This window comes from Hypanus sabinus, unplaced genomic scaffold (assembly GCF_030144855.1).
Source record: "Hypanus sabinus isolate sHypSab1 unplaced genomic scaffold, sHypSab1.hap1 scaffold_699, whole genome shotgun sequence".
In the NCBI taxonomy this organism is placed as follows: domain Eukaryota; kingdom Metazoa; phylum Chordata; class Chondrichthyes; order Myliobatiformes; family Dasyatidae; genus Hypanus; species Hypanus sabinus.
Window position 1 is genome coordinate 130026 of NW_026781551.1, and position 14026 is coordinate 144051.

The 14026-nt window shown below is 45.0% G+C and overlaps 1 pseudogene; it reads left to right on the top strand.

Annotated features, from left to right (window-relative positions):
• Positions 1–6865, top strand: part of LOC132389905 (zinc finger protein 850-like) — a 35085-nt pseudogene extending 28220 nt beyond the window's left edge.
• The last annotated feature ends 7161 nt before the right edge of the window (positions 6866–14026 follow it).

Sequence of the window (14026 nt, forward strand, 5' to 3'; positions counted from 1 at the left end):
GATGTTAAAATGAAATCCTCTTTATATAAAATTCACTGTGCACATCTTGTCACTGGGTAAAAAATGCACAGTGCAAGATATATCTGCACACTGGTTATTACAAATCAGAGGGGAGATTATTACAAATTAGAGGGGTATTGGAGGGAAGGAGGGGAGACGTCCAGTGTCCCTGATGCCCTCACCTACAAGATGTGCATCCAGCTACAGCTTGTAACCCTGCACTTTAAGGAGCTGCAACTTGAAATGGGTGAATTCCAGATCATCCAGCAGTTGGAGGGGGTGATAGATATGACATGAAGAGAGGTGAGTTACTCCCAAGGTGCAGGACACAGGAAACTGGGTGAGAATCAGGAAGGGGAATGAGGTTAAATAGGCATCGCAGAGTACTCTAGTGGCCATCCCCCACAACAACAGGTGGACCACTTTAGAAGCTGTTGGGGGGAATTACCTGGCAGAGGAAAGTCAAAAGGCTGATAGGGCATTCATTAGTTAGAGGAACAGAACAAGAGGGGACGAATATCCTAGTGGTAAGACTTGCTAGTGGCAGTGAGCAGGGGAGGGGGTGATGTGGTTAAAATAAGTTGTAGGGGGAATGGGAGCCAGAATGACAGATCAGATAGTGGAGAGGGTGAATTGAATTGACTTTATTAGATACATACTTCATAAACATGAGGAGTAGAAATATTTACCTTACATCATCTAAATGTGCAATGTGTAATTTATAGTCATTTATAATAGATAGTTTGCACATAGGACAGTTAATATAACATCGAAATGCAATTGTATCAACATGAATTAATCAGTCTGATGGCCTGGTGGAAGATGATGTCCCGGGGCCTGTTGGTCCTTTTGCTGTGGTACCGTTTCCTGGATGGTAGCAGCAGGAACAGCTTGAGGTTGTGATGAATTGGGCCTGTTTGTCCCTGATATTCGTTGGGCCCTTTTTACACACCTGTCTGTGTAGATGTACTGAATCATGAAAAGTAGATTGTGCAATGTATAGTTTCCTTGTTTATATTTAGAGACATTTTTTTGTGTATAAAATGATGAGGGGTATTGAGCGTGTGAGTGGCCAGAGGGGTGTTTTTTTTCCCCAGGGTTGAAATGGTTAATGCCGCTTTTCCACACTCCCATAGACCCTTTGTTCGTCTCCTGAGTAAATAGAGTTTGAAAAATATTTAAGATCTCCCCCATCTGCTTTGGTTCCACACGTGGATTGCCATTCCGGTCATCCAGAGGACCAACTTTGTGCCTTGCAATCCTTTTGCTCTTAATCTATCACTAGAATCCCTGAGGATTATCCTTCACCTTTTCTGTGACAGCAACCTCATGCCATCTTTTAGCCATCCTGATTTATTTCTTATGTGTTCTCTTGCATTTCTTATACTCCATAAGAAACTGACTGCCTATCCCTGTTATGCAATTCCATTTTGTGCTTTACCAGGGTCTCAATATCTCTTGCAATCCGAGTTTCCCTACAGTTTCTATCTTTACCTTTTATTCTGACATACCCGCTTACTACTTTCAAAATGTTGATTTGAAGGCCTCCCATTTACCAAGCACACCTTTGCCATAAAGCTGCCTGTCCCAAACCACAGTTGCCAGATCCTAGTGTTGATTCCAGGTGTTTATCCATGTCCTGAACACATCCACCTTTCCTGCGCTGCTCCTTGTATTGAAATATACAGGGCTCAGCATATTCACTGCACCATGCTCAACTTTTTAATTCCTGACTTTGTCTGAGGCCTGAACAACATCTGTCTCCACAAACTCTCCACTCTCTGTTCTGTTATTCAGGCTCCCATTCCCCCTGCAACTTTCGTTTAACCCCCCCCCCCTTACCCCCATCTCCCACCATGCAGATCTATCACCCCTTTGGCTTTCCTCTCCCAGATAAATAAAAAGGAGGTGCATACTTCAGGGGCCGAATGGTCTACTTCTGCACCGATTGTCTATTGTCTATACCAGGTACAGGCAGATAGGAACAAATGGGGTAGTTATGAAATACAGGAAATTCAAGTGAATACTTATAAAATAAATAAAAGAAGGCATGAGGTTGCCCCAGCAGACAAGGTGAAGGAGAATCCTCAGGGATTCTGCAGATATGTTGAGAGCAAAAAGATTGCAAGGGAAAAAAATTAATTCTCTGGAAAATCAGAATGGTAATCCATATGAAAGTATGGCATAGATTGGGGAGATTTTTTTTGCATCCGTATTTACTCAAGAGATGAACACAGAGTCTAGAGAAGTGAGGCAAAGCCGCATCAACTTCATGGATCCTGTACAGATTACAGAGGTGGAGGGGTTTGCTGTCTTGAGGCAAATTAGTGTGGATCAATCCCCAGGGCCTGACAAGTTGTTCACTAGGACCCTACGGAAGACAAGTGCAGAAGTTATCGGGGCCTTAGCACAGATATTTAAATCATCCTCAGTAACAGGTGAGGTACTGGAGGATTGGAGGACAGACAATGTTGTTCTGCTGTTCAAGAAAGGCTGTAAAAATAAACTAGGAAATAATACGTTGGTGAGCTTGACATCAGAACTGGGAAAGTTATTGGAATGTGTGTGCAGGAACCAAGTATATACTGTAAGTATCTGGATAGGTGTGGACTGATTAAGGATAGACAGCATGGCTTTGTGCATGGTAGGTCATATCTAACCAGTCTTATAGAGTCTCTCGAGGAAGTTATCAGGGAAGTGGATGAAGGCAAGGCAGTGGATGTTGTCTACATGGACTTTAGCAAGGCACTTAACAAAGTCTCATATGAGAAGTTGGTCAAGAAGGTTCAGTCACTCAGCATTCAAGATTACACAGTAAATTGGATGAGACACTGTCTTTGGGAGAAGCCAGAGTGTGGTAGCAGATGGTTGCCTCTCTGACTGGAGGCTTGTGTCTATTGGTTGCCACAGGGATCGGTGTTGGATCTGTTGTTGTTTGTCATCTATATCAGTAATCTGGATGATAGTGTGGTTAACTGGATCAGCAAATTTGTGGATGACAACAAGACTGGGGGTTTAGCGGACTGCGAGAAGACTATCATGGATTGCAGTGTCATCTGGACCAGGTGGGAAAATGGTTTGAGAAAAGGAAAATGGAATTTAATGCAGACCAGTGTGAGTTGTTACACTTTGGTATGACCTACCAAGGGAGGTCTTTCACAGTGACTGGTCGGGCACGGAAGAGTGTTGTGGAAGAAAGGGACCTGGGAATACAAGTCCTTAATTCACTGAAAGTGGTATCACAGGTAGATAGGGATGGAAAGAATGATTTCAGCCCATTGCCCTTCATGAACCAAAGTACTGATAACAATAGATGGATGTTATGTTGACTTCTAGAAGACATTGGTGAGGCCTAATTTGAAGTATTGTGTGCAGTTTTGGTCACCTACCTACAGGAAAGATGTAAAAGAAGTTCAGAGATTTCAGAGAAATTTCGCAAGGATGTTGCCATGTCTGGAGGACTTGGGTTATAAGTGAAGATTGAACAAATCAGTACTTCATTCTTTGGAATGCAGAAGATTGAGGGGAGAATTGATTGTGATAGAGGGGCACAGATAGTGATAATGCAAGCTGGCTTTTTCCACGAAGATTGGGTGGGACAACAACCAGAGGCAATGGGTTAAGGGTGAAAGGTGAAATGTTAAGGGGAACATGAGGGGAAACTTCTTCACACAGATGGTCATCCGGCTGTGGAATGAGCAGCCAGCACAAGTGGTGCATGCGAGCTCGATTTCAACATTTAAGAGGTTTGTGTTGGTACCTGGATGGTAGAGGTGTGTGAGTGGACTGTTTAAATAGTTCAGCACAAACCAGATGGCCCAAAGGGCCTGTTTCTGTGTTGAAATTTTTCATGATTGTGACAAGAACTTGAAATAATACAAAAATTCACTCTAACCCCTTTTGACAGCTGTGTGAACCAACCAGTTATTTCAGCAGGAATTTTTTATATGGCGTTAAAACTTTGGGTACTTTAAGTTAATACTACATAAAAGAAGATCCCAGCTGCATGTCAAGAAAAACTATTTGTGTGAGAGTGTTTCAGTTACTGTGGGGCCAGGAACCAATGCAGCTCAGTGGGAACAGGGAATAATACCAATGGAGTGAGTCAAACTGAGCAAAGGCACAGATTGGAGACGGCAGAAATGCCCCATTCTTATACAGACCGGAAGAGTATCAGGGAATTGATGGTCATTCCAGATACCAGCACTCTGCCCAGTCAGGAGATGATTTCTCTGTCCAACTTGGGTAGAACCTCACTGTAACAGTGTGATACCAGATCAAACTTTGGCAACTCAAGTAATGTCATCTGAAATGTTGTCCTACACCCATTGATGGATTTTGTAAATCTTTTTACAGGTTAAAAATGAGAAGGAATTCGTCTCCAGGAAGCTCAAACACGGCACAACAGTTTTGTTGTCTCTGTCTAGATATTTAATAAGTGGAGCAAGGGATTCAATCGACCATCCTTCCTACTCACACTGTGGGGAGGGATTCACTTGGTCATCTGAACAACTCGCAAGCCCGTCACTTTACACAGGAGAAAGGCCTTTCACCTGCACAGACAGTGGGAATGGATTCACTCGGTTATCACAATTGAAGGTACATCAGCAAGTTCACACTGGGCAAGGCCATTCACCCGTTCTGTGTGTGAGAAGGGGTTCAGTCGGTCATCCCACCTGTGGCACACTAGTCAGTTCACACTGGGCAGAGGCTGGTCATCTGCTGAATTTCTGGGAAAGGATTCACTCAGTCATCTGACCCAATGGCTCACCAGCGAGTTCACATTGGGGAGAAGCCATTCACCTGCTCAGACTGTGGGAAAGGATTTACACAGTCATCTACCCTACTGGTACACCAGCGAGTTCACACTGGGGAGAAGCCATTTACCTGCTCAGACTGTGGGAAGAGATTCACTAATTTATCCAACCTACAGAGACATCAGCGAGTTCACACTGGGGAGAAGCCGTTCACCTGCTCAGAATGTGGGAAGAGATACGCTGACTCTTCCACCCTACAGAGTCATCAGCGAGTTCACAGTGGAGAGAGGCCATTCACTTGCTCAGAATGTGGGAAGAGATTCACTAATTTATCCATCCTGCAGAGACACCAGCGAGTTCACACTGGGGAGAAGCCGATCACCTGCTCAGAATGTGGGAAGAGATTCAATCAGTTATCCCACCTACAGAGTCATCAGCGAGTTCACATTGGAGAGAGGCCGTTCACCTGCTCAGTCTGTGGGAAGAGATTCACTCATTTATCCAGCCTACAGAGACATCAGCAAGTTCACACTGGGGAGAGGCCGTTCACCTGCTCAGTCTGTAGGAAGAGATTCACTCATTTATCCAGCCTACAGAGACATCAGTGAGTTCACAGTGGAGAGAGGTCATTCACCTGCTCAGTCTGTGGGAAGAGATTCACTAATTTATCCAGCCTACAGAGACATCAGCGAGTTCACAGTGGAGAGAGGCCATTCACCTGCTCAGAATGTGGGAAGGGATTCACTCAGTCATCCACCCTACAGAGTCATCACCGAGTTCACACTGGGGTGAAGCCGTTCACCTGCTCAGTCTGTGGGAAGGGATTCACTCGGTCATCCCACCTATGGAGTCACCAGCGAGTTCACACTGGGGAGAAGCCTTTCACCTGCTCAGTCTGTGAGAAGGGATTCAACCAGTTAGCTAACCTACAGAATCACATGCGAGTTCACACTGGGGAGAAGCCGTTCACCTGCTCAGTCTGTGGGAAGGGATTCACTCGGTTAGCTAACCTACAGAATCACCTGCGAGTTCACACTGGGGAGAGGCCATTCACTTGCTCAGTCTGTGGGAAGGAATTCACTCATTTATCCAACCTACAGAGACATCAGCGAGTTCACACTGGGGAGAGGCCGTTCACCTGCTCAGTCTGTGGGAAGGGATTCACTCGGTTAGCTAACCTACAGAATCACCTGCGAGTTCACACTGGGGAGAAGCCGTTCACCTGCTCAGACTGTGGGAAGGAATTCACTCATTTATCCAACCTACAGAGACATCAGCGAGTTCACACTGGGGAGAGGCCGTTCACCTGCTCAGAATGTGGGAGGAGATTCACTGACTCTTCCACCCTGCAGAGTCATCAGCGAGTTCACAGTGGAGAGAGGCCGTTCACCTGCTCAGAATGTGGGAAAGGTTTCACTCGGTCATCTACCCTACTGGTACATCAGCGAGTTCACACTGGGGAGAGGCCGTTCTCCTGCTCAGTCTGTGGGAAGAGATTCACTAATTTATCCAGCCGACAGAGACATCAGCGAGTTCACACTGGGGAGAGGCCGTTCACCTGCTGAGAATGTGGGAAATTATTCACTCAGTCATTCACCCTGCAGAGACATCAGCGAGTTCACACTAGAGAGAGGCCGTTCACCTGCTGAGAATGTGGGAAAGGATTCACACAGTCATCCCACCTATTGGCACACCTGTCAGCTCACAGTGGGGAGTGGCCATTGTTATGAATCCCTAGGTTTTGTTTGCTGTGGACTTTCATTTTAAGAGAGAGAGAGGGAGAGATTAAAAAGACAAATCAGTCTGATTTGCAGCTTGTTTACATTGTGTGCAGCTTGTTTAGTTTTAACCGAGGACACAAACACACAGAGACAGACGGAGACGAAGGAGGAAAAATGGAAGAATTGAAACCAGGGAACTAGTGGCCAAGGGTCACTGTTTGTAACTTTCCTTTGCCCACAAGGGTGGACAAATTATCGATTCACCGTACATCGAATGTGTGGTTGTCACCTCATTTGATCCATAGCAGAGGATCTGATTTGGGGTATCCTGTGGAGACCACTTATGTGTTAACTCTTGCCTGGCTGTGGTGTGGTAGTTCACTTGAAGATGATACCCCTTATGACAAGTCACTTCGGGTGATAATTAGTATGTGTATTTGGAAGGATGACAGATAAAATCTACAGCGACTGTTGGTCTCGTTTTACCACCATGAAACCTGTGGAATATGACATAATCGCCTTCTCTCAACATTTATCTCTCTCTCATCACCTATTCTGTAGTTGAACTGAACTTTCATACTTTACCATCTCAAGACTCCAAGCCTTGTTTCCCCCGAGCTCAATAGTTTGGGAGTTTATTTCTACAGATTTATACACATAACACTCATGAGGAAATCTGCAGATGCTGGAAATTCAAACAACACACACAAAATGCTGGTGGAACCCAGCAGGCCAGGCAGTATCGATAAGGAGAAGAAATGTTGACGTTGCAGGCTGAGAGCCTTCGTCAGGACTAACTGAAAGGAAAGATACAAAGAGATTTGAAAGTAGTGGGGGGAGGGTGAAATGCAAAATGATAGGAGAAGACTGGAGGTGATGGGATGAAGCTAAGAGCTGGAAAGGTGATTGGCGAAAGTGATGCAGAGCTGGAGATGGGAAAGGATCATTGGACAGGAGGCCTCAGGAGAAAGAAAGGTGCGGGGGAAGCATCAGAGAGACATGGAAAACATGCAAACAATTAAATATGTCAGTGATGGGGTAAGAAGTGGAAGAGGGGCATTAACGGAAGTTAGAGAAGTCAATGTTCATCCCATCAGGTTGGAGGCTACCCAGCCGGTATATAAGGTGTTGTTCCTCCAACCTGAGTTTGGATTAATTTTCACAGTAGAGGAGGCCATGGATAGACATATCAGAATGGTAATGGGACGTGGAATTAAAATGTGTGGCCACTGGTAGTAGTCTGTTGCTGCTGGTTCGTTTCTAAAGTGTTATGGTTTATAACAAAATGGGGCCTGCGTCTGGGATATAAACAACTTTAAGGATTGATTTAATATCGATTTCATTGGATAAATCCCTTTTGATTTATTTCTGTGTGGAAAATCAGCAGCAATGGATGTTGATAGATATCTGGAAGTGTGAACCTCTCAAGCATTAGAGGACACCAGAAGGATTGAGTTATTGAGTATTGCTAGAATGTTAATACTTGCTAAGGTGAAATTGACAATCAGGAGGGTGCAGATGCAGAGGATAATAGCTGAACATTATGTATCTGAGGGTGTGTTTAAAGTGGAGGAGTTGGAGGTGTTTCCTGAAAGTAAACCTCGTGAGCTTGAGCTCCAGTACAAGTTAGAAAAATTGAAGATGGAGGCTCCGGAAAGGCAGAGGCAATTTCAAGCTGGAGAGGCAGAAAAGCAGAAAGAAGATTCTCTTACAAAGTCTAATTAAGGGAAAGGCTTAGCAAGCCTATACTGCTTTGACAGTTGCTGAAGCAGCTTATTATTTACTTATTTATGCTGACCCAATCATCGCCACTGGGCTATAAATGTGCAGGAGCAGTGTGTGGTTCAGTGCTTTGCTCAAGGACACTCACGCTGCCTCGGCTGAGGCTCAAACTCATGACCTTCAGATCGCTAGTTCACCACCTTAACCACATGGTCACGCACCACACATTATGACCCAGTGAAACAGGCTGTGCTCAAAGCTTACGAGTTAGTCCCAGAAGCAGACAGGCAAAAGTTTAGAAATTTGAAGAAATCTGTGGACCAGACATGTGGAATTTGCTTATGAGAAACTTGTGTGCATTGACCGCTGGTGCATATCTGAACATGTAAATGATGATTTTAACAGCTTGAAAGAGTTGGTTTTAATTGAAGAATTCAGAAGGTGCATCCCTGATGACATAAAGACGTATTTAGATGGAAATTATGCTGCCACTATGCAGGAATCTGCTAGATTAGCAGATCGGTTTGCTTTAACTCATAAAGTTATGTTTACCCTGAATAAGAGTTTCCAAAAGGCACTTGTCAAGTTGTGGGTAAACCTAATGAGCTCGCCCCAGTGGCCTGTACCTGCATTCGGTGAACCCTTTTCCAAAGTTGTAGTGGATTGTGTTGGCCCATTGCCAAAGACTAAAGCTGGCCATCAGTATCTGCTAACTATTATGTGTACTGCATCCAGATTCCCAGAGGCAATGCCTCTCAGAAATATTAAAGCTAAAACTGTGGCGAAGGCTCTTACCAAGATTTTCAGTTTATTTGATTTGCCTAAAGAAATCCAGTCTGATCAATCAAGGATGTAATTTTACATCTGGATTATTCTAGCAGGTAGTTTCTGAACTGGGAGCAAAACAAATTGCATCATCTGCGTACCATACAAGGGGCTTTAGATAGATTTCATTCTACCCTCAAAACAATGATTAAGACATATTGTGTTGAAAATGGAATAGACTGGGATGAAGGAATACTTTTGCTTTTGTCCAGATGAAGGAATACATTTGATTTTGTCCACAGAAAGAGAGTCAGTACAGGAATCACTGGGCTTTACTCCATTTGAACTTGTATTTGGTCGCAGAGTGACCTTTGACCTTGTTAAAAGGAACCGTGGATTGCTGGGATGTACATGTTAACTCGTTAGACTATGTTTTGAAGTTCAAAAATAAACTACACCAAGCCTGTAGTCTAGCGAGACGAAAAATAAAGATTTCTCAAAACAAAATGAAGTGTTGGTTTGATAACAGGGCTCGCGAAAGAAAATACCAGGTGGGAGGTAAGGTGCTTGCCTTATGTTGACGATTCCACTTCAGGTGAAAGTCAATAGACCGTATGAAATAGTCTCTCAAATTAATGATGTGAATTATGTTATTAAAACACCCAACTGGCTTGAACTAACACAGGTGGTGCACATAAATATGATAAAGCCTCTTCTAACAAGCAGGTACCATCTGTGAGTGTTGTTGTCAAAAAAAATGAAACTGGCAACCCTGAGAATGAACCAATTGACTCATCTGAGACCTTTCACGAGCCAAACATGGTCCCAGTTAGGCTAATGAACTCGGTTGTTCCAGAAAACATTGATAACAAGTTGTCTCATCTGCAGCCAAAGCAACAACAACAGCTGAAGGAATTAATTCTGAAGTTTAAAGATTTATTTCCCTATGTTCCCAAGCAAACCACGGTAGCAGTACATGATGTAGATGTTGGTCAAGCCAATCTGATTAAACAACACCCACTTCGCATGGACGTAGAAAAGTGTAAATTGGCTGACCAGGGAATTGAGTATATGCTGGAGAATGGTATTATTAGGCCTTCAAAATGAGATTGGCGTCACCCTGCATTTTTGTGCCCAAACATAATGGTAGTGTTAGATTTTGCACTGATTGTAGAAAGGTAAATGCAGTAACAAAAACTGATGCCTATCCTGTCGCTAGAGTGGATGATTGCATCGATAAGGTTGGAAAAGCTAATTTCTTACAAAAATTGATCTGTTGAAAGGGTATTGGTGTGTTCCATTGACGGACAGAGGTAGAGACATTTCTGTGTTTGTGACAGCATCTGGGTTGTATGAATACAATGTTTTGCCTTTTGAAAGGAAAAATGCTCCAGGAACATCCCAGAGAATGATGGATTTTGTAATTCGAGGGTTAGAACACACAGATACCTATATTGATGACTTAGTTACAGGGAGTGGCACTTGGGAAGAGCATATCTCTGCAGTAGAAAAGCTGTTTGACAGGCTTTCCTAGGACAACCTTACAGTTAACTTGGCTAAGAGTGAATTTGGCAATGCCAGTGTGACCTATCTTGGCAATGTTGTACGTCAAAGCAAGTTGGCTCCTGTTCAGGCAAAAGTCCAGGCAATTTCTCATGTTCCTATTCTGAGTGCTAAGAAGGTTCTTAGAAGGTTTCTGGGAATGGATGGATATTATCGTAAGAACTTTGCTGCTATCGCTCTTCCTCTGACCAATCTCCTGAAGAAGGGTGAAAAGTTTGTTTGGACCGAGCCTAGTCAGAAGGCATTTGATTGATTGTTATCAGTATTTCAGATTAGGCCAATCAATGTAGTGCTGTCAGCCAATTTAAATAGCAGATTGGAGCTGTGGGTGGCAACACAAGTCATGGGTGCACAGAGAGTAAAGGAGGGCGCCAAAGAGACAACCCTGTGGGGTATGTGTGCTGAGGGTCAGAGAGACAGGAGATGGAGCCCACTCTTACCACCTGCTGGCGATCTGACAGGAAGTCCAGGATCCCGCTACACAAGGCAGGGTGAAGGCCGAGGTCTCTGAGCTCCTTGTCGATACTTCATGCCTTTGTATGGCTACTGCTCTGCCCATGACTGCAAGGAACTGCAGAGAACTTTGGAGAGCAGTGAACATCAGAGAAACAAGCCTCCCCTCCATGGACTCTTCCTACACTTCCCCTGCCTCGGAAAAGCAGGCCATGTACTCAAAGATCCTCACAACCTGGACATTCTCGCTGCAAACCCGCTCCGACATTGGGGAGGAGATACAAAAGCCTTAAAGTGTGTAACACCAGGCTGAAGGATGGCTTCCTGTCTGCAGTTATAAGCCAAATGAATGATAAAATGGACTCAACCTCACAATGTAACTGGACGTGACCCTGCACCTTATGTCTATCGGCACCGCACTTTCTCTGCAGCCATAATGCTTTGTTACAGTGATTATTTTGTTGTATATCAGCTCAATGTACTGTTGGAATGTATCAATCTGTGTGGATGGTACATCAGGCAAGATTTTCACTGTAGCTCAGTACATGATGATAATAAACAAATTTCCCCATTTTAATTGTGTGGAAATATTAGACAGACTGAGCTTCTGCTCTGGAACCACAGAAGGAAACTGAACTGTTGTCATTTCTGTGGAAAGCAAATATATGGAAAATACCTCAATCTCACATTACGATCTGCGGTAACTGGGATCAGGTGACCGGTGGTTGGTCTCCCATATCAATATCAGAATCAGGTTTAATAGCACCGGCATGTGTCATGTTGTCCCTGCGGTAGCAGCAGAACCTAATTCATAATAGTTTTGAAAAATTGTGATTTAAAATAAGAATATACATATATATAGTACAAAAATAGAGAAAAAAGTAATAAGCTATTTTAATTGTGTGGAGCAATTTGACTGACTGGGTGTTGCTTTGGAAATTCTGAAGTGAAGCTGAACTAAACTTTACACATTTATGAGAAGCTCAGATAAATACAAATGGCTAAATTCTCACATAAACGGGTCAGACACCCAGAAACATCGGCAGCACTTCAGCACCTCAAAACAGTGGAATGAAACATGCAGAAACTATTGCAGAGAAAAAAAACATTGTCCACCCACAACGAGAGGACGTGACAGAGCCGGATCTCACTGCCTTGTCTGAAAGGGGAAAGATGAAGCTACACGTACACATAGAACAGTGACCCGCAGGTGCTGCAGATCTGCAGAAAAACGTGGAGGGACTCCCTTCTGAACTGGTGACTCTGCTCCTCGCCCCTCACATGCTGCCCGACCCATCCACCGCATTCCCCACATTATTCCATATTCACCCCAGATACATGATTATTTTTCCACACCATATCTTCCCCGATCCTTTTCCCTCCACGTTCAGGTCACAGAGTCACCGGCTCAATTCCCATCCAGGTCCAAAACATAATTCAGACGCAAAAAGGAAATGTTCACGTTTCATTTAAATCAGTTTTGTGTTTCTAAACACTAATTTCTATTCACATTCCTCCAGAGCCTTGCTGGACAGGAACACTGAAACATCAAGTGAGAAACAGCAGGAGGCAATTCAGCCCCTCTAACCATCAGCAAGATGGCGGCTGCTCACCCATCTCAGCCACGTGTTTCTGCTCGATCCTCATTTCCTCCATCCCTTCGGTCTCCACACATCTGCCGGCCTCTGTTTTACGTGCGGACGATCACTGAGTCTTCACCGCCCTCTGTGGTGGGGATTTATAAACATTCACCACCCTCGGAATGGAGACATTTCTCCTCATTTCAGTCCCGCACAGTCTATCCCTGTTTCAGAGACTGAGATCCCTGGTTCAACCGGTAATGATGTTGTGCATTTCAGTGTGTTCACCTCTCAGTCCTCGATTCTCTAAATGAAAGGGTTATCACATTTGATCTTTCTTCATATGGTGACACCACCACCCCAGGGATCAGTCTGGTGAATCTTCATTGCACTCTCTGTAACAAATACTCTCTTACCTCTTTGTTAATCCTCAATGGAATTAATTACCATCTTCTGCAGCCCCGTGTTGCCCCAACCACTCACCTCCCACCCCTGTCACTATTTCCACCTTCCCACCTCCCCCCTCACCTGGATCCACCTCTTACTCCCCGGCTCTTGCCCCATCCCCACCCCTCACCTCTTCTCTCTGACTATTTCCCGTCCACTCTCAGTCCAGAGGGAGGGTCTCGGCCCGAAATGTTGACGGTCCATTTCACTCCACAGATGCTGCCCGACCCACTGAGTACCTCCAGCAGTTTGTTCTTTGGTCTGTATAACCCGTGTTAGTATGGGGAGCTGGATTTTACAGCATATTCCAGGTACAATCTCAACAAAACACAAATAATTGTCACTTTGCCCGGACCATTGGTCCGGCTTGCAGGGCAACAGTCTGATGGTGTTTGCCCCCAATGTGGTGAATCCCTCTGCTCGACACCACCGTGGGTTGAGACATTTCCGCAGATGAGCCCCTCCTGTCCCCACCGGGACAAACATCCTGTCCGCCCCCTCTCTCACCATCTTCATCCTTTCAATAAAATCCCCCTCTCCCTCCCAGGGGAACCGGCATCAAACCGACGGGCCGAGTGTTCTCCTCGTACCTCTCAGCGATACATCAGACTCCGGCCGCGGGAGACGCTTCACAAACGCCCCAACTTCCCTCGGAGGGAAATGGAAATAAATCAGAAAGCGGACATTTACTTTGAGGTTTTCTCCGCTCTGAGGAGGCTGTCGGCGCTTGAGCGGGAGACGAACTCAGCGGGGTAACGCCCATTCGGCTTGTCCGCCTCCGTGACTGGTTGTAAGCTGTGATTGACATCGCTTCGCACCATAACAGCGGTGGGGAAGGGGCTGGTCACGTGATTATTAGCCCAGCCGTTCCACCTATAAAGCTCGTGCACAGCAGCGCGTGGGTGACGTAAGACACCGCGCACGTGAGGGCAGATCCCGGTGTCGGGAGCCCATGTGTGACGTCTGGCGAGTGGGGCGTGTCAGACGTCACCTGTGACGGAGCGCTCGTATTTAAAAG